Source organism: Lygodium microphyllum, chromosome 21 (genome assembly GCF_053477565.2).
Source record: "Lygodium microphyllum isolate KBCC chromosome 21, Lygodium_microphyllum_v1.1.10, whole genome shotgun sequence".
NCBI lineage: Eukaryota > Viridiplantae > Streptophyta > Polypodiopsida > Schizaeales > Lygodiaceae > Lygodium > Lygodium microphyllum.
The window spans coordinates 117,100,054-117,122,609 of NC_141155.1; the positions used below are offsets into that span (position 1 = coordinate 117,100,054).

Here is a 22,556-nt window from a genome sequence, read left to right on the forward strand (position 1 = left end):
TCCATAAACTGGTTGGCCACTTGAGAAGCAGTAAACTGAATCTTTGTTGGGATAAAATGAGCTACTTTGGTGAGTCTGTCAACCACCACATAAATACTATTCCACCCCTTCTTAGTAGTAGGTAAGCCAGTAATGAAATCCATAGTAATATGAGTCCATTTACCCGTAGGAATAGGCAATGGCTGTAACAAACCTCCTGGCTTATGGGTGCTATCCTTATTCTGCTGACAAGGCATACACTTCATAACGAATTCCTTGACATCTTTCCACAATCCTTTCCAATAAAAGCTTTTGCTGATCATGACATAGGTTTTGAAAACTCCCAAGTATCCAGCTAAAGGTGAAGAATGTAACTCCTCCATAATTTTTGGCTTAAAAGAAGAAGTAGAGGGAATAACAATCTTGCCTTTCCACCAAATAAGACCATTTTTAAGCTGGTAATGCGAGTTTTCTTCCATAAGACCTTGTTGTAATTTCGAAAGATTTGGCTGAATTCCTCATCTAAAAGATAGGCCTCCTATAGTTCTTCAATCCAGTCATTATGTAATTCTGTCATAGCTGACACTTTGCAGGCCCACATACGAGAAAGAGAATCAGCCACTATGTTATCTTTGCCCCTTGTATGAGTGATGTCAAAATCATAATTTTGTAATGTAGCTACCCAACGACATTGCTTTGGAGTGAGATTTGACTGAGTAAAAAAATACTTGAGTACTTGGTGATCACTATGTACTCTGAATTGGCTACCATATAAGTAATGGTGCCACTTCTTGATTGCATGTAGGATAGCCAACATCTCCTGGTCATAAACATTCATGGCCATCTCCTTATCTGAAAGCTTACTACTCTCAAATGCAATTACTCCATGCTCTTGAAGCAAAACAGCCCCAATGCCACGGCCACTGGCATCACACTGTATAGTAAACTCTTTGGAGAAAACCGGGCATACTAAGATAGGAGCAGAAGTAAGGAGTTCCTTTAATTGGTTGAAGCTGCTATCTGCAAGAGCATCCCAAAAGAAAGCCTCCTTCTTCAACTTGTCAGTCTCAAAGGAGCTGCAATTGCCGCATAATGCTTTATAGATTGATGATAGAATGAAGATAGACCAAGGAATCCTCTAAGAGAGGTAGTAGTAGTAGGCGTTGGCCAATCTCTTATGCATTGCACCTTCTTGGGATCAACCTGTATTCCTTTTTCATTGACTATGTGTCCCAAGTATTCCACTTCAGTATGCATGAAAGAACACTTCTTCTCCTTAGCAAAAAGCCTATGATGTCTCAATACATCAAAAACCCTCCTCATATGTGCCAAGTGATCCTGTAAAGTCTTGCTATAGATCAAAATGTCATCAAAGAACACCAAGACAAACTGAAAGAGGAAAGGTTGCAAGATCTTATTCATCAGGTTTTGAAAGGTAGCTGGAGCGTTTGTAAGCCCAAATGGCATCACCAAGAAATGATAGAGCCCACGATCAATCCTAAAAGTAGTCTTGACTTCATCACCCTCTCGCATGCGAATCTGATGATACCTTGATCTCAAATCAATCTTCGTGAAGAATCGAGCCCCCTTAAGCTCATCAAGCAAATCATCAATCCTGGGTATAGGATACCTGTTCTTCACTGTTATCTTATTGAGATCCCTGTAGTCAATGCACATTCTGAAAGATCCATCTTTCTTTTTGACTAATAGGACTGGAGATCCATAAGGTGAAGAACTTGGTTCAATGAATCCCATTTCAAGAAGTTCTTTGATTTGCTTGGCTACTTCCTCTCGTTCACACTTTGATAATCTGTAAGGTGGCTTATTGATTGTCAAAGAGGGAGAGAGAAAGAGGAGAGAGAAGACTGCAGAAGAGAGAGAAATATTGCAGGAAGAGAGAGAAGAAGAGTGACAAGGAGAGAGAAAGACTAGATTTAGAGAGAAAGACAAAAAAGAAGGGGAAGCCATAGAAGCTGTGAGCAAGAAGGGAGAGAAAGTCTGTAATTGTATTATTATGTCAAAAAGATGTGTAAAATTACATGTCCTCTCCTTTTATACCAATGTCAGTGTGACATGGCATAATATCAATATTATTTACACTAATTCCTTATTCTCAGCTTCTTACAATCCATCCCCACTCAAAAATGAAGTTTTTTTCCTCAAAAACAAATATCGAACCTATTGGTATAGCCAAGTAGTGGACTGTAGAGTACTACTCTGTACAGCATTACAAGTGGTAAAAGAAAAGATTACCTAATATTCAATAGTAGTACTAATCTATGCAGAGGGTCAAAATTAGTCTGTAGCCACCCGGATCAAAAGGGAAAGTGGTATCATTGTCATGCATTGAATCAACTTTCATAAGGTCATAGTCAAGTACAACTGGAAGCTTGATCATCATGATGGTATTCACTAACTCTTCCATAAGTTTCTCAGGCATCACCATGCTCTGTATGAATGAAGCATATGAGGCTGAAGTCACCATTGCATGATGATCATCCAAATCCACATGCTATCCATGATCTGCTTTCTTAAACTGAGCTTCTTGTTGTGGACTCATACCAAAATGGTCTTCAACAAGATCTTCCCCATCCTTTGCATCATAATATTCAAATACCAAGAGTATTTTGGCAAACTTTGCCCTGCATGTGGCTTGGTGATTACAAGATAGTGGCTTAGCACATCGATAGCATAAGCCCATAGCATGCAGTTCCCGTATCGTATCACTAGTAAGGTGTCTAACACGTTTAGCCTTAGATAGCAATTTACACACCTGCTCATCACCATTGGTCAGCTCTATAATAGTTTTGACATGCTGCTCATAGTCATCTTGCTGCTCATGTACAACAGATGGCTGTCCATGCTCATGACCATAATGCTCATGCTGTCCATACTACATATGGTAATAATAGTCCTGCTGCGCATCAGAGGGATAGTTTGTTTGAGCATATGCATTTGCTTCCACTGATGTTTGCTGCTCACATACATAAGCATGCTGCCTTTGATTCATTGATCCCACAGCATTGGTCATGTTGTCCATAATCTCCACGAGAATACAAGTCATAAAAATGTTCATGCTGCTGTCCAAATACATCTATTTGTTGTTGCCTACTACCAAAAATTTGGTCATATTGTTGCCCATAAACATGCTGCCCAAGATTGCATGATAACTATCCAACATGATTACAATGATGTCCTTACATCCTAGGCTGTCCATAAGTATGATGATTGGCAAGTCCATGAGCATAGGCATTGGCATGATGTCGGTCATAATCACTTGCTTGTTGCTGATCAAAGCTAGAAGGGTACTGATAAGCATAACCATTTCTGTCACATCCATAAGAACTGGGCTAGTCAACCAAGAGAGCTTCACAAGTATAATAATAACTATGTTGCTGAAGAGGTGGATGCTCATAAGCATAAGCATGTTGACCATAATAGCCATTTTGCTGCCAAGGCTCAATGGAATGATACTCATTAGCATATATATGTTGGCCATAAGCAGAAGCATTTGATTCAGGTCTTGCTGTTTTTTCCATTATCACCTTCATAAGAGCAATACACTGATCAGTTAAAACTCCAAGTTTGTCAATTTTAGCCTGTGTTTGAAGCCAACCTTGTTCACTAGAGCTGGAGCTATTGTTCTCAGTTGCCATAGTAGTCAAGTTTCTATGTTGGTGAATTTTATTTTGTAATGTGGCTGATCAGATCAAGCCAAAGCCATGGAGTCGAAAAACCTGATGTAGGGGAATCATGGATTCGGAAGACCTACTGTAGGGGAATTATCACAATTGTTACTGCCTCTAGTACTTCTCAGCTGGATGAGACCTTGAGCCTCGCTATTGTTTATGGCAAGTGTTCAAAACCGAATGTCAAGCAACACAATGAGCTGCAATTTTGTCAGAGAGACAGTGAGAGAGAGAGAGACTAGAAGATATTCTCCCATCAAGAGAGAGACCAGCAGGTATTCTGCACCCCATTTCACATGGGCCTATGTTGCCAATGGGTTTCTCCCAGACACTCCACTTGTGTTTGTTCCTCCAGATCTTAAAAACAGGTATTATGATGGCTTCTACAACTTTAGAGATTTACTGAACACTTCCTGTCCGCGAAGAGATCCTGTGGGGCTTCTTAATGTAGATTTTGATTGGTTTCCATACCTTCAACTATGCGAGACACTTCCTTTCTGAAATCTGAAGCACGAGGAGACACTTGAGTTGAAGTCACAATTTGCAGACAAGACTCTGATTCTTAGAGTTGATGACCCTGATGTTTTTCAAGGCATCATCTTGAAACTTCTGGCAATGGAACAACTGCTGATGTAGCACCTTGAGTGGAAGGGAAAGTTGGTCATGGTATTGCAAATCCAACATTGTAGACTCTTGTGTTGTGACTGCAGTGAGAGATGGATTCAATTTGATCCCTTATGAATACACAGCCAACATGCTCATTAGAAACTTGGGCAATCTCCAGAATCTAAACTCTGCCCTCATAAGAAATAAATGTCCCACCCCTAACATCTAGTAATGCAGTCCTGATACAGTCCTTGATCAACTCAAAATGTTTCTTAATCAAATCAGTAGTTCCCCATTGTCAATACTGTGCTTTCTCCAACTGGTTCTTATCATGGGAGAGATGACAGATAATGAAGCTGCTCTAAATGCACGGTGATCCAGATGAGCACAAAAGGCAACTTGAATCTTTGTTGTTGCTTCCACCCTGTAAACCTTCCGCGAAGTCACTCTGAAGATCATCGAATTGGATTCCTTCTGAGATCAAGCTTGAAATAGTGTTCTAGAACTTGACAGGCAGCAGCACTCGGTTCCAATTCTTGCTGGCCAGTGATGCTAATGTCATTACAGTAGTTGCTAATGCCAACAGGTATTATGAAATTGAATGTCTGTACATTGCCTTGCTCATTGCCTCTATTTTTTGTTATGTAGCAACTTTCACCTTGTCAGGACTTCTTTTCCACTGGCTCACCCCATCTGAGTATGATTGCCAGTTGAACACTTACTTTATTACAGTCACCCTTTTTCCTCGTCTGCGCATTCACTGTCATCTCTCTTCATCCAAAGGTTAGTGGAAGCCTCTTACCTACTTCTGTTGTATCCCTCTATTGTGTATACTTGTGCTTTAGTGGCCTGTCAAGTGAGACAGATTCTGGAAGGGAAGAAGGTGGTTTTGAGATGCCATATCTCAAGTCTGCAGTTCCTACTGTTGCATTTCAGGAACTTGTGAGAAGGATTCGAGCTTGTCATGGATACTTTCGAGTACTAGAGAGAAACAGAAGCCTGGGCCGTCAACTGTTCATTAAGGACGTGCAGAGGCAGGAGATTCTACTTCAAGATATTACCATTCTTACAGGTGCTGAGTTTATAGCCAGTGACCTTGGTTTGAAACTTGAGAATACTATAGTGGAGCAGCTGGGTATGGTACGCAAGGTGACTATCATCAATAATTCCACAACCATCATTGCCGATGCAGCAGCCAAAGATGAAATACAAGCTCGTATTGCACAAATAAGGAAAGAACTCGCAGAGACAGATTCTGTCTATGATACACAAAAGCTTTCTGAGCGAATTGCAAAGTTGTCAGGTGGATCTAAAAAATGAATCTATTCTTCTACCTGTGTATGATCTTATGGTTCCCTTCCATATTGCTATTGTCAAGAGTGTTACCAGCCAGCAAGATGGCAGCCATTCATTCATTCGAATCATCTTCAATGTCCCTGGAGCTGGATACTCTGCCACACTGACCTGACATCACAAATATTCCCTAGTGCAGTCTATCTGAAGGAGGTATCATTTAGATCCAGTGATGTGAGGCACACTAACCAGGTAGTTCAGCTAATCAAGATGTTGAGGCACCAGGTTGCACAAAGGGAAACAAAGAAGGCGAGAAGGCCAGGACCAAAGACAACAATCTGCTTGGCAAATTCGAGCTATCTGGTATACCCCTTGCCCCCCTCGTGGTGTCCTCTTTTCAAAAGAGTTAATCAGAAAAAGTTGTCATTAACCAGATAACAACCAAAGCATCTCTGATTCAAATGCTTGTTATTGTGTTCAGAAGAATGGAAGCAAACTCTTCAATTGTGCTTGCTCAACAAATTGTGGTAGTAGAGCACCACTATACATGCTGTGATATGGCAGCTTGTAATGCCTGACTTCCCTTACAAATACTGCCTTGAAAGAGTGCTTGTTCAGCAAGCTGCCCAAGAGCCTTGGATGTGGCGATTTTGTCGTAGCTAGGATCAAGAACACTCAGCTTTAACAACCTATGAAGGCCTTCAACTTTAGCAACTTTATTCCTTCCCAGATAGGGTTCCTTAATAAAAGTACAAATGGCCAAACCATGTCCTATTTGGGAGATTCGAATGTGAGAAAGATTCAGTACTCGCAACGGGTCAACTCTTTGAACCCCTCAATCATAGAAATCCTATTTCTTGATAGATCCAGAGAGTGTAATATGCGGGGTAAGCATCCAGCTAGAATTTGAACTATGCGGTTGAAAGTTTTTAGCACAATGAAGCTTCCCAGCAATGGGACTTCCGTCAAACCAAGACCAGTAATATATGCAGTCATTGAGAACACATTCAAATATTGTATGACTACATTGACTAGGGCACGATCCAAGGAAATCATGTCATAAAGTGGCACAATACAACTACTTTCACCGATGAGAACCTCATCTTCTTTCGCTACTACTGTGCCAATCCTCTCCTTTCACTACTACTGTTTCCCTTTCTTCATTGTTGACACAGTTGCGGTATGATGAAATCCTTGAAGAATCAATGCTCCAACCTTGCTTGAACACTTGAACATCAAAGATTCAAGCTCCTTGATAAAAAGCCCCAAAATAATCCTTCCATTTGAGCTCCAATGTCATGCACGAGCTGAAATCTCTTCAATGTCTTCAATCTTGAAGTCTATCCGGCTTGTACTTAGCTTTAGAGAAGCTTTGGAGGTCAAGGAAGTCCAAAATATTGAGAAATTTGAGCTTCCAGGTGTGTGGCTATGGCTGTCATGCTGTGTATTAGGGTTTGAGCAAGAGAATGGCTGATCAGAGTTCCTTTATGGATGAAGATGATTGTAATCAAGTGTCTGATGAAGCCTTCAAAGTCTTTGATCAATGTGCTGAAGATCTGGAGTAGGCTGAGCAGGGAGAAGGAGCAGGGAATTCAGCGCATTTTTCGGCACATTTTTTGGGCTGTTTCTGGCTGGTAATCTGCAGCATTGCTTCAGCAATTGCTACCTCTCCCACACAACTCCACCATATGCGAAGTGTTAGCTTAATAACTCAATTAGAAGCAAGACCTCGGTTGTAGATTGTGATGAGCTGAGAAGCTCCAGGAATAGATGACATGTTGCTGGGGATAGTTCAGAGCTAATGATCTGAAACCAACAAACATCTTCTTCCTCCATTCATGTGACAGATCAGCCCTTACAACAAGACAGAAGCCTCAAGGCCTTAGACCATGGGATCTACCCAGGGCGGATTCAGTCTTAAACCCTTTAAAATCAACACCACTGGGATTCCATCCAAGTCCTGTGGCATGGAACCTTTTTTGCATAATCCCGCAAGCCTGACAAGAATATCTCCTTCATTGGTTTAGCCCATTCAACGTGATTTGCATCCTTGTTTCGATACTCAACAAGGATCTTGTTATTGTAAAATTCAGCTGATTGCCAAGCTTCTTCAATGTGTGTTGCTGGAAAACTCATACCACAATCTTTTCTAGTACAAGCAACCCATGTGAGTGCTGACAAGCTTTCTGCAAATTACTTTAAGATGATTGTACAGCGAAATAGCATATAGCTAGCTTTTTCTATGCTAGAAGCGTCACGGTTAAGGTGGTTTAGTAGCTCTTGAAATTGATGAGGGAGACGTTTCAGTTGTTCCACACACCCCGATAGATCATCTGCAAAGGGATACACTCGGCCTTCCATAGTGATAGAGGGAACTAAGCTGCCGGGCAGGCCTAATGGGGCTGCCGGGGCCGGTTGAGAGATTATTTATGGCGTTATTTGTCACAACTTATTAATGGTTACAACCCCTTCTGCATTAACAGTTTATCCATTTGGGCATGGATGTTCCTTTTTTGTCATCTCATTTGGGCTACTGGATTCATGTTTCTCATATCTTGACGAGGATATTCGCAGGAATTGATTGAAACTCTAGCTTGGGCCCACGAGCGTACACCCCTGGCTAATTTGATACGATGGAAAGATAAACCAATAGCTCTTTCAATCGTTCAAGCAAGATTAGTGGGATTGCCACATTTTTCTGTAGGTTACGTATTCACCTACGCTGCATTCCTCATTGCATCTACATCCGGTAAATTTGGTTAGATATTTTAAAAAAAGATAGAGTGTTTCCATTTATGTATACTCGCTATTCTACCCTTGCATTGAGCTTATCTTTGTTTTGAAAGAATCCAAGGGTAAGCTCAACCCATCACATTCACGACTTGAACTTATTCTTGAGAAAAAAAAGTAGGATAGAAGGAAAAATTATGAATATAGTTGGTTCAATCCAAAATTTTATTTCAATATTTTTTATTCATTAATCATGGCAAAAAAGAGTCTTATTGAAAAAGAGAAAAGGAAAGAGAAATTGGTAAAGAAGTATGATTGTGTTCGTCAGTCCATGAAACGGGAGATGAAAAAGAGTTCATCGATACAAAAGAAGTTGGAGATTCTAGAAATGTTACGGTCATTTCCGCGCAGCAGTATTCCCACTCTCTTACGTAATCTATGCTCGCTAACCGGACGACCTAGATCGAATTCTCGATATTTTGGTTTATCCAGGCATGTATTGCGTGAAATGGCACATGCTTGTTTGTTATCTGGTTTAAAAAAAGCAAGTTGGTGATTAAAGGGTAATCCTTCTTTACACTTCATACAGAGGAAATCCTTGAGGTAATTCAACAAGCCATTAGTCCCCTTCTCTATTTAGTATTTGACTAAGGAATTACTGATGTTCAATGTAATTATTGAAAAAAATGTATAATAATTACATTGAAAAGGGGGTTAGCCACGCGGGGTAGAGCAGCCTGGTAGCTCGCAAGGCTCATAACCTTGAGGTCATGGGTTCAAATACTGTCTCCACAAAGGAATATGTTCATTCATCTTTGAAATAGTCCAATATGACCCTAATCCCTTCAATCCAATTCTTTTTCTCCGTTGATTTATCGAATTAAAGCCCTATTTCTTAAGAATTTCAAGAAACAATCAAAAAATCCTTTTAACCCTTCTATGTGCTTCTTTTAGGTTTCCATATTGTAAATCAAAAGAAAAATGCAAAAATTCATCAATACTTTTTATGACGCTTAGTTGCTTCCTTTGTCATATCTTCTTCTTATCGTTGGAGACAAGGTTATATATCTTGGAAGAATTGGTGAAACATTCTTTTTGATATTCAATCAAAGAGTTTTCATTGAATTGTGTTTTACGAGGGAGAAAAAAGAACGGGGGGAGCCTTTCAATGAAAGGTTAAATTCAATTAATTTAAGTAGATAGTCTTGCTACAAGTGTTTTCCACTCTACATTTTCAATAATGCATATCTACAAGCCCTTTTAACTCAGCGGTAGAGTAATGCCATGGTAAGGCATAAGACATCGGTTCAAGTCCGATAAAGGGCTAATTGAACATCTACTGGCAGAATTAGATTCCAAGATTAGGTTCGGTTTATTATTTTGTTCCCCCAACCCGTATTTATATATATTTTTTATATCATGAATATGTTATATCTATTTTCTTTAACTGCTATGCGCTACATACACGACAATACTGCGTTTTTATAGATATCAATTCAACTTCTTTTTTTCTATAATCAATAGAATATGATTAATATCATAATGTAAAATTAATGACAAGGGTGGACTGCCAGGTAAACTAACCCCCCCCCCCCTCCCCCCCATAAACTATTTTGAAGTGTTTTAAAAAATTCTTATTATAACTAATAAGAAAAAAAATATGGTAATAATAAAGGGTTTAGCCTTTTCCGCTATTCCTTACCTGACCAATTCGAATGGAAGCATCGAGAAAAATGAAGTTATCTACAGTAGATATATCTATTTTTTATTCTATATATTTTTAAATATAACTTTTCGTAACTTAAGCAATTTTGTTATTCTTCTCGTGAGGATCTAATCTGGATCATTGCTACCCGCAGATTTCCATCACTATTCATAAATATTCTAAAGAATCTCTTTGATTCTCTATGAAGGAAAGGTTTTGCCTTTGGGAGGGATTCCAACATCCGGAAAAATCTTTCGTGATTTCCCTTTCAATCCGAAAGAGATTGGCTACTTAAATACAAACCCAAGACTTAGTACTGCTTTATTCTCATTTCAAATTCTCTTTTTTGCCTTGAAAATATAATTTTGTTATCTATTTTGATTATGCTTTCTTAGCAATCTATAAAGTTGCTATAATATGCTCGATATATTCTCCTTGTCTAAATTCATTGGATTATTGTTTCTGTCGAAGGAAATAAAAAAAGGAATAGTTTGAAAAAAAGAAATCTTTGAATTGTCACATAATTGGTACTTCTAGTCATGTTCAAGATAATGAGATAGAAAGAGTCAAAGGGGAGATTTAAGGGTAGGAGAGGCAGAAGGAAAAGGATAGGCAAGCTGAGGCACTCTATGGGAGAAAGCGGGGGTCACCCCCTTTTTAATTAAGGAAACTCTTCCTTTTTGAGCAAATATTGTGATAGTTTGCCAAATTTGGAAAGCGAAGCGTTTCTGTTTTGTTAAGCAGGTTTAGTGGCTATTTTTCTTTCGTTTAGAAGATGGCGAGGCCAGGCCCATGACTTTTTAGAAACCTCCCCACCAATACATAGAAACAAATAAAAATAACCAAACCACATCCACGAAATGCCAATACCAAGTAGCTGCTTCAAAACCAAAGTGATGTGAGGGGCTAAAATAACCCATATATTGACAAATACTGCATATTATTAAAAAAATGATCCCTATAATAACATAAAATCCATAAAACCCAGTAGCTTTAAAAAAAAGTAAAACCATAAATACCATTGAAAACGGTAAAAAGTGCTTCATAATATTCCATCCCTTAGAACCCAGTAAAAACCAAAGCCAACTAAACAGTAGCTACTAAAGTGTAAATCGCTTCTTACTTTAAACCCACAAGTATAGCGTGATGGGCCCAAGTTACGGCAGCTCCAAAGAACAATAAAATAATAGTGTTTAGAAAAGGAATTCTCCAAGGGTCTAAGACCTCAATCCCTTTAGGAGGCCAAATAGCTCCAATTTCTACCATAGGCGCTAAGAAGGAATGAAAAAAGCTTTAAAAAACATAACCTCCAAAGCAATAAACGAAAGAGAGCCATAACGAAGTCCTAATTATACCACTTTGGTGTAATGTCCCTCATAGGTAAATTCATGTACAACATTGCGCCACCATATAAGCATAGTATGCATGATTGATCCCGAACCAGGACTCAAAAATATTCCACCTCCCGTAAATGAATGCATATACATAACCGCACCTGTGGTACTAGCTAAAGCTCCTATTAAACCCAATAAAGGCAATGGACTTGGATCAACCAAATGATAGGGATGTTCTCGAGAAACGCTCATGTTATTTATTTGATGAATTCCTTTTATCACCTCCCGATATCTATGGCAATTCATTTTGTCTGGAAAAAATGTATGCTTGGATTATGCATCTAACGGAACAGAAGCAAACCAATTGCCCTACTCTACACCAAGAAGGACAAAAATAAAAACGTTTGCTTAACTACTGACGACAATTGCGGATTAAAAAAAAGCCTTTTGTGTTTTTTATTTCAATGGCAAATCGTGCCGTGCATTCCGATACACTTTTATCAACTAAACAATGATGCAGAAAAAGGCAAATTGCCTTAGGATGATCATAAAAAGTAACTTCTCTATATATCCATGTATATACGAGACGACTAAAAGACATCATAATGGCTTATCGACATGTTAAGCTCTTACGCTATTGATATTATTGGTTCATGGGAGAATTCGCTTACGTGAACTAAGAAGATTTCATATTACGCCACTCTGGCCGGCTCAAAGCAGGCAAGCCATGTAACCTATCGATTAGGTTAAAAAACTTTACCAACGGATCCGGATAGAATCCATTTTTTAGCAAACCAAACTATTCGACCATTCGTCTCATGACCTTTTATCCAGATCGGAAAAGACAACAAAACCTAATCTAAATTAGATAGAAAGGGCCCGTTGTTTTTAGGACTTTGAATAACAAGGTAAGAAATTTTCCAAATAAAGTAATATTATATAAACGATTAAACCTCGTAATACTGTCATTGCCATATTTTCAATTGTAAACTGGTCTTCAAAGAGACTCAGCTGCTTTCAAGTTATTATAAAGGAATTAGATAGTTAACCTTTATTCCCGGCTCTTCCGTTCACATAGTGAACGGGGCGATAAGAGCCCACTTTTAGAGCAGATGATCTATTTTGCATTACAATTTTTACATAAATAACAAAATAAAAAGAGCTTCCTTACACTTACCCTAAGTATACTTTGTTCCTATTATGAAAATGCATCGTGTTAAGATTCGCCATAAAAAACTAATTACAATCATATCTTGGAAGTCCCTAAACCACATGAAATTACTGTAATCTCAAAGGCATCTCCTAATTCAATCGAGAATGTTGAATCAGTAATAGATAACTTTTGTGGTTAAAAATGTGTAAATACACGGAATGAGAACAAATCTGGAAGATCTTTCCCGACTCAAGAGTCGACATATGTTACTTATTTGACGCGAAGCATCTTACGGGGGTGCATTATGTATAAATTTTTTTAAAAACTTGCTATGATGGTCTCTACTCATTATCCTGTCAAAGTATAGAGAAATTGGATAGAATTTCACTCTTCAATCGCCACCACTCTTTTGTCAAAGGAACCTTCATAATTGAAAGAGAATTTCAAGACTTTCGCGCATTTTTGAGAGTCCAAAGTGACTTTTGTTACTTCAACCAACACAGGAGGGGAGACTTTTCTTTTACGGAGCGGCTTTAAAAAGGGTACAAAATGGAATGTAAAATGCAAAGAACCAAACACAATAAATAGAATAAAGGTGTAAATATGACTTTTTTTCCAATGCATTTTTTAGGGCTTTCGGGTATGCCCCGTCGCATTCCCAATTATCCAGATGCTTATGGCGAATGGAATGCTTTAAGTAGTTTTGGCTTTTATGTCTTTGTATTGGGGATCTTTCGTCTTTTTGTAGTTGTTCTTAAAACTCTGAGTAGTGAAGACAAGTGTGCTTCGAGTCCTCGGGCTGGTGAATAAGATTCAACCACACTGGAATGGATGATATAAAGTCCTCCGGCTTTTCATACTTTTGGAGAACTTTCAGCTATAAAGGAAACTAGTCCTGAACAACCGCCATCACCAAATGGAACATGCCTGGATGGCTTGCCATTTGCGGTTATGCAAATCAATTTGGCGTTTGATTGTGTATACTTATCGCATTGGGTCTTCCCAAGTAATGATAAGCTTGGTGCTACTATGTGATTGCCAAATCTTTAGGGTCAAATTCGACATAAGAACAAACCGTCATTAATATATGATAATAAAAATAAACGAAAAAGCCATGCTACTTTTTGACGTCTTTGTGGGCTTGAGTTTAGTTTTTACTATTATGGTCATATGTGCTAGAAACTCTGTCCATTCCATTTCCCTTCTCATCCTCATTTCTTGCAACACTTCTGGTTCACTACTTTTGTCAAGCTTTGAGTTCTTTGCTATGATCTTTTCAATAGTTTATATAGGTGCTATTGCCGTATTATTTTTATTTGTAGTGATGATGTTAGACATTAAAATAACGGAAATTCATGAAAATATATTGCGCTATTTACTGGTAGGTTGTACTATTGGATTAATTTCTCGGTTAGAAATCTTTGTCATTCTAGATAATAATTACATCCCAGTATTATCTAGCCATTCAAATACAATCTATCCAAGATATACAGTGTATGCTAAAAAGATATAAGGCTGGACAAATTTGCAAGCATTGGGCAATTTACTTTATACCAATTATCTGATCCCGTTTCCAGTGTCTAGTCTTATTTTGTTAGTAGCCATGGTTGGAGCTATAATATCAACTATGCATAGAACTACGAAGGTTAAAAGACAAGATGTGTTCCAACAGAATGCTATAGATTTATGAAAAACTATCCACAAAATACGCTGAAACAAGCAAATATAAGGCATTGTTGTTAAAGCTTCTATTGAAGGAGCAGGCTTTGCCTCCCCGCGGGACTGTATGCATATAAACCAAAGAATTTAATGAATAACATGAATTCTCTTTCTTGCTGTCAGAAATTAATTAATATTTTAGAAATATATAATTCTATCAAAATATATGATAAAGAATGGTCAGATGTTATTCATAATGCTTTTTGTCTTTTTCTTAACTATGAGAATATCATGGCTACTGGCCAACATTATCAAGGGATTAGAGAATGGCTTCAGTTGGCAAATGATCTAATAGTTAAGAAATTTGGCAATCGGAAATATTATAGAAGTAACTATAGAAGACAAAAATAAAGCTAAAATCTTTGTTGATTGAAATGGTTTAGCTAGTCGGGTTCTCATGGATTCTGAATCTATTGAAAAGAGTTTACAAGTTGGTCATGTTATCAACCTGTCCCGAAATATCTTCTATGCGAATACAATTCTATTTATCAAAACACAACATATTTATATGCAAAAATAGAGAAAATACCTATAGATATAATTCTCCTTGAGAATAATGAGTTAGGAATAGGAATTTGTCAAAACTTAATGGATATAAATACTTCACGTAGAGATTTAAGGGATTCTATTATACTTCATCTATATCGTGGATGACAGGTTTTTTCTAATTTTTGTAGTCGTATCTGTTTGTTGTTCGTAGTGGCATATTTGCAACTTGTTTATTTTTTAATGTGATAACGGAGTTAACCCTTTGGGGTGGATAATTGACTTTATTTTACCTTTATTTTTTGTAGTTTTTTTGTATGAAATCCTTATTGGCCATGCAAATTGGATGGTTTTGCTAACTAAAACCAATACCTTAACTTATAGACAAATATGCATTAAACCTTTAGCTTCTACATTTCTAAGAAATAAAGCCAATAATATGGCAAAACGAAACCTCTTAACTTTCATGCCTAAAGGAATTGCGGAAAGGGACAAATTACACTTTTGGTAAATGATAACCCTTTGAAACAAATAATAGTTGTACAGAGCTGAAGTAAAAGGATTCAAACTTTTGCTTGTTGGTATCAAAAACCAATGCCTTACCACTTGGTGATACTCCATAGAAAGGTAACCCAAAAAAAAAGGCAAGGCCAGATACGAAAAAATTGAGCTTCCATCACAAATATGGGCTTAGCAAGATTCGAACCTACAATATTGCCATTATGAGCGGCACATTTTAACCATTCAAACTATAAGCCCATAGCACACTATCAATTCGATCAATTTGTCACAAGCAATGGAACGAACTTAAAGTCCTTTTCATAAACCAACTTCATAACCTATTTGGCTAGTTTTAATCATTAATACATGCTTTGTTGAGTAATCTTAGATAATAATAACAATGGTTTGTCTGCCATTCCTATATCAGTTTAGGTAGCTTAGTTGGTTAGAGAAAAAGACTGAAAATCTTTAAGTAAGTGATTCGAGTTCGCTCCTAAGCGACTATGACCACTGAAATTAGATTCAACGCTAATGATACGCTAGACACAACCAGAACTTCAAATTATGGAACCAAAGTGACAAGACAGTATCTTTAACCATACCGACTTTAAGTTACTAATATGGCAACCAATAAATGGTTAAGATATGGAGCAGAGCCTAATTGTTTCTGTCATCATATGCTTTTATGTTCAAGCTAGTGGTTTCAACCGGGAAGTGATTATTGGTCTCTTACGTGATTTAATAGAAATACTATTTGCTTGCCTGCTTAAAGGTCGCTAATAGCTTTTATGAAACAAAAGTATTGTTTCAAATAAGCTAGCTCAACAACAACTCCGCTATACTATAGCCATAAAAGTAATAATCCAGTATCTGTTGTGCTGTGACCAAGCTTAATATATTTTAAGCCTATAAGATCATAACTAATAAATGTCAATAAAGTTACATCGAAAAGGCCAACGCTAAGGAACTTCATTTCAATGTTAACAAACAATAAGGTTAAGAACCTTTTGTACATAGCTCGAAGCTATAATGGGGTTACATCCTAAACAATGCTCTGTTTAATCAGCTGTCTAAATAAAGGCCCTAATCAACCGCTATCCTTTTATATACAAAAATAAAATATCGAAATGGCATACCCTATGTAATGCGAAATGACAAAACTTTTGGCTATGTTAGGATGGCATGTTTTCACCCGATCTATCTTTTATAGTCTAAATCATTGGTTTCTCTTATGCGTAGATTAGCTTTAAGGAATATCCGAAACGATCGTAACGGAAAGTAACGCTCTTTTTTTTACACACACAGGAGTATCCCTTATTCATATCATTTCAGCTTACTCTCTTTCACTTATCGGTCTGAATCTGGGTTAGGGAGTGCTTTTAAGGCCATAATGCATTTTTCGTATCGCTTCCATATACGTGATATTGACATAATTTTTTGTTTCCCTTACCTAGTTATTTGAAAACTAATTTACCGAGCATGTGTAATAATAAGAGACAACAAATTCGTCAAAGCAAATACCCTTTTTTTCAAGTACGTAATAGTGGCTCCCCTTTGAGTTAGAGACCCTATTTCTACCACTTAACAGGTACCATCTAGGTTTCACATTTTGGGAATGTTACGAGGTTTTCTTTGAGAGAAAATTTTAAGCTACTTTGTTTCCTCTCAATTTTCCCCATGGTTACATGGAGGAAACCCATGGATAACTACAATGGGGGCAATTTTATTATAGCCTTATATGAAACTTACTATCGGAGATTCCTTATTTTATATAGCCATGCATGGATTAAGCAACTAGCCAATACTTTTTTTTTTAGTGCCAGGATCCTAATTTCGCAGATGGCAGATCGTTTAACCATATGACATAGCCACATTATGTACATACTATAAAGCTCATAGGCTAGCTTTCAACCAACCCATTTGCGTAATGTGGGCTTTTTAAAAACTTATTTCTAGCAGGACTATCCGGATCTCCTTGGCAAGGTTCCTTCCTTGAGCTACAAACAATGGCCACAATGATTTCATCAAAAATGCCCTTTAGCTACTAGTAAAATATCATTAAAATAACATATAAAAAATAGGCTAATGAACGCATATATGAGATTTTTATCTTTTATCTTCATCTTTCTGGAAGAATCCATCCATCCACAGGTTCCCCTACGACTACCATGTTACGACTTCACCTCAATTACTGACCCAACCATAATATGTAGCGGAAACACCTTTTAAACTAAAGTGAATTACACTTAACGGAAGCATAATGCACTTTACTAATAAGTGATCCATGCTCAATGCTTCAGGTGGAGCCAATTCCCAGGGTGTGACGGGCAGTGTGTATGGGGCTCGGATACATATTCACTGCGGCATGCTGATCCGCGATTACTAGCGATTCCAACTTCATGTCCTCGAGTTGCAGAGAACAATCCGAACTTAGACAATCTTTACGGATTCGCTCCACCTTACGGCCTTGCTTCCCATTGTAATTGCCATTGTAGCACGTGTGTAGCCCAGCTCATAAGGGCCATGCGGACTTGACGTTATCCCCATCTTCCTCCATAGTAAAACTACCAGCAATTTTTCATGAGTGCAACACCCAATAAAAAGAATACCGTTGATCTCAAGCAACCATTGAGCTGTACGGCTGCTGCTGATGAAAGACGGCATGGATCCTTTGTAAACAGCATGTCTTAGCAACATGAAACAAGGGTTTCGCTCGTTATAAGAGTTAACCAAAAACGTCTCACGACACGAGCTGACGACAGCCATGCAGCACCTGTACAAATATTTATCTTATCCCGTTAAGAACAAGTACACTAGTTCATATGTCAAATGTGCATACGCCAAGTGTTTCTATGTCAAGAGCTGGTAAGGTTTTGCGTGTTGTATCGAATTAAACCACATGCTCCACCGCTTGTACAAGCCCCCATCAATTCCTTTAAGTTTCAGTCTTGCGACTGTATTCCCCAGGCGGAGTGTTTAACGCATTAGCTGAGCTTCCGATCCGCAGACCAAAAACGAACACTCATCGTTTACGACATGGACTACCGGGGTATCTAATCCCATTTGCTCCCCAAGCTTTTGCACCTTAACGTCAGTAGAGACCCAAAGAGCTGCCTTTGCTACTTCGGCATTCCTTCGTGTATCTCCAGATTCTATCCCTATGCACGAAATTTCACTCTTCTCTATCTCACTCAAGTAAATTGGTTTCGTAAGCATTCCGCCAGTTGGGCTGGCGTCTTTAACCTTCGACCTAACTTACCGCCTACGTGCCCTTTACGCCCAGTCATTCTGAATAACACTTGCCCCCCTGTCTTACCGCGGCTGCTGGCACGGAGTTAGCTGGGGCTTCTTCTTTAAGTTTTGTCACCATCGCACACTTGACGAAAGGGTTTTACAAGCGGTATTGCCATTCCTCGCGTTTACAACGTTCTTCACTCACCCACGCGATATTGATGGATCAAGCTTTCGCCCATTGTCCAAGATTCCCCACTGCTGCCTCCCGGCGGAGTCTGGGCCGTATCTCAGTCCCAGTGTGGCTGGTCATCCAAAAAGATCAGCTAAGCATCGTAGGCTTGGTTGGCCTTTACCCAACCAACTACCTAATACTACGTAGGCTCATCAAACAACACTTTATTATCTTCTCGCATAGCTTTATTGCTTGCGTTGCTTCGGGATCTAGCCCAAACTGTTTGGCAGATTCCTATGCGTTACGCACCCGTTTGCTACTTTTTTTTCAATTATTCCATAAAACTGGAACAGAAATGACATCCAACTTACATGTGTTAAGCATATCGCTAGCGTTCATTCTGGGCCAGGATCAAGCCCAAATTTTTAGTGAATTTTTGCCATATGAGGCAGGTTGATGATGATTTCTGAGTAAGTTATTAGCTTTTACTAACAACCGTAAGCGGAACGGCCACTGGCAAGGCGAATCATCTTACATTCCGGATACCAAAGACTGTTATTATACAAGAATTCTTGTATCGCTCATGCAGATCTTCCATCTACCTGAAACCAAAGGATTCATTGCAGGAGAGTAAAGTATGGCTAAAAATAGAAGGAATTGATGAGAAGCTAACGCTTTAGGTAAGTACGATAGTCATTACAACTGTTTTTATTGGTTTTTTAGTGGCTTTTCTCCTTATTGGTTTTTGATATAGTCTCCTGAACTAGTGCTTTCCTCGGAACCAATGCATTTAAAAAACGATGTATTTACTTTCAAATAAGATTAACTATATGAAAGACATATTTGATATGATTTTATCATTTCTAGAACCTATGCATTTACCATAGATAATATATTTACTGAAACCAGAACCCATGCATTTATCAAAAACATAGCCAATGCATTTACCGAAACCATAACCAATGTATTTGTCCCATTTAACTCTTATAAATAGTTTAATTAGAAACATCTTTTTTTATCAAGAAAGAAATATGGTACAATGCATTTACCAAAACCATAACCAATGCATTGGATCTTCTTCTTTTTCTTTAAAAACAAATGTCCTTTGGTTCTTTCTTATCCCTTTTTCACATTGTTGTACATATCCATCAACAGCTTATTAGTAAGTATTATGAGATAGAGAAACTGTCCATCAACAAGTTGAACATTATGAAACAGTCCATTAACTTATTTATTGGTAAGATATAGAAACAGTCCATCAACATATAGACCATCATAGCCAGGATCAATTTCAAATTTTTTTAATTTTTCGATGAAGAGGTTTAGTTTGTCGAAATAGAATCTTTGCCTGGGGAGGTTAGCTTACTCCCCGTGCTTACAAAATGGAAATTTGAATAAATTTTGAAAAAGTCAAAAAAATTCGCAACTAATAACATCACGATTCCAAAAATATAAACTTAAGACATCTAAAATAAATCTGAAATCTTACCATAAATGACAAACCCCATTACTCATATAATAAGACAAAGCTAAAAAAATGAAATTTACTAGGCCTAAGATAAACCAATGGAAATGCTTTCCAACGAAGAAGGCACATTAATAATAACTTTCAAAAATAAGGCTAAAATGACCAACTTTTTTTTAAAAAAACCAATTAACAATGCAGCAACCAAAAAAGTTCCAAAGATTCTATGAAGGATAAATAAGATCGAAGTAAGCTATGGCTTATAAATAATAATATGGGGTGATAAAGTTTGATCGATTTACATCCTATTGGCTTTGGTTCAAAAGGCTAAAATGCTTTAGCACTTAAAAAAGGAACTTGCGTCGGCTTTGCCAGCACAAAGTATGTGCTCAACATTCATGAAAATTGCTCTGTCCATCAGAAACCAGCTAGATTACATTTTCAATTCCTGCATACAAATTCCTAAATAAATTCATTATCTACCTTATGCCAAAAAAAATCAAACAAAAAAAAAACAGATAGCATCTCGAAAATAAAGCAAATACAAAATTTCTATGATAACGCTCTGGCTCTCATAATTGCTCTGGCTCTCAGACAAAAAGCAGCCAATGTTAATACAATATATTATTTTAATTAATAATGCTAGCATTCCTTATCCATTTGATCGAAATAAATAAAAATCCTAATGTATGCGTGTTTGTTTGGGCATAAAATGAATTTGTTAGCCATAAGCATCGATAGTTTAGTTAGTTGAGCTCCAATGATCCCAATGAATGCCACGGGCATTGATAATTAGTTGAGTCCCAAAAGACGAAACAATAGCATGTATCATGGTGCAGTCTTTTGAGGAGAAAATGAATCTATCCTTACATCCTAACTACCGTTGAACAAAATAAAAACCTTTATTCAATTAGCTCAAATAATGAAGGCAATTAGCCCAGTCAATAAAGTGCCTCGTTTATGTGGTTCGAATCTATCATTGCCCAAAATCCAAAGACACCTTAGTTTCTATTGATTTCAAATAAAATGATCAATTACCATGCTTAACCTTTTCGGTCAAAGGGGCCAAACCAAAAAGAAGGAAGGAATTAGTCAAGCCCCCATCCCTGCTCCAAGTACAACCCATTCGTTATTCAGTGAATTTATTTAAAATACAAATAATGTAAAAAAGACCATCATCAAAGCAAACAAGGCAATCGCTTCGAAAAACTCGGGGTGTATAAATCACTTCTTCCAAAACTTGGAAGAGTGAGCAAGAAACCAAAGTGCCAAATAAGTATGAACTCTCCCTGAAAAGGAGGTGATCCAGCTGCACCTTCCAGTACGGCTACCTTGTTACAACTTCACTCCAGTCACTAGCCCTGCCTTCGGCATCCCCCTCCTTGCAGTTGAGGTAACGACTTCGGGCATGGCCAGCTCCCATAGTGTGACGGGTGGTGTGTACAAGGCCCGGGAATGGATTCACCGCCGTATGGCTGATCTTAAGGCGATTACTAGCGATTCTGTCTTCATGCAAGCGAGTTGCAGCCTGCTATTCAAACTGAGGCCGAGTTTCTGAGGTTAGCTTGCCCTTATGGGGTCGCGACCCTCTGTCCCGCCGGCCATTGTAGCACATGTGTCGCCTAGAGCTAACAGGGCATGCTAACTTGACGTCATCTCCACCTTCGTCGGCTTATCACCTTTGTAAAACTCTATTGTCAGGTTCCAATTTGAGTAATGGCAACTAAACACGAGGGTTGTGCTCGTTGCGGGACTTAACCCAACACCTTACGGCACGAGCTGACGACAGCCATGCACCACTTGTATCCACGTTCTCGAAGGCACTCCTTTTTATCCATACCCTTGGGGTTATGCTTATAGTTTAGTTCGTTCATTTATTAGCCTTTCATGTCATTTTGGTTCCTTACGTTTGGCTTATTCCTTTACTAGCCTCCCATATTACCTTAGTTCTTTACTAAAGGCTTATTCCTTTATTAGCTTTCCATTTTACCTTAGTTCTTTACTAAGGGTTTATTCCTTTACTAGCTTTCCATTTTCCAATGCAAGTTTAGGGTCATGGTTTTCTGATGTTAGATTTAGTGTTTTTGCCTTAAGTCGTTATTTCAAGCTGTTCCCTAGTGTTTATGCTTTATTTTTACGTATGGTTTGCAATGCCAAAAGTTGGATTAGCAACACTAAAAGTTGGATTTGCAAAGCCAAAAGTTGAATTAGTGCAACGTTAAGATTAAGAGTTTCAGGCGGGTAATGGCAATTTTCTAGTTTTTGTATTTTCCGTATGGCTTGCAGTCATTATTTCAAACAATCTTGTATTGTATGGCTTGCAGTCGTTATTTCAAGCAATTTCCTAGTTTTTATGTTTGTAGTATGGGTTGCAACACTAAAAGTTGGACTTGCAAAGCCAAAAGTTGAATTAGTGCAACGTTAAGATTAAGAGTTTCAGGCCTTGAATCCTGTAAGCTAGCCTCATATGTTCGGTTACGTTCCTTTCAT

At 38.0% G+C, this 22,556-nt stretch overlaps 1 non-coding gene and 1 pseudogene across 1 annotated transcript; one reads left to right on the forward strand and one right to left on the reverse strand.

Annotated features, from left to right (window-relative positions):
- Positions 1-9,551: 9,551 nt before the first annotated feature.
- On the forward strand, positions 9,552-9,623 carry TRNAT-GGU (transfer RNA threonine (anticodon GGU)). The gene has a single exon. It is a non-coding gene; the product is annotated as a tRNA-Thr (tRNA).
- A 7,706-nt stretch (positions 9,624-17,329) lies between these two features.
- On the reverse strand, positions 17,330-19,023 carry LOC148018472 (18S ribosomal RNA; annotated as a pseudogene).
- Between the last annotated feature and the right edge of the window lie 3,533 nt (positions 19,024-22,556).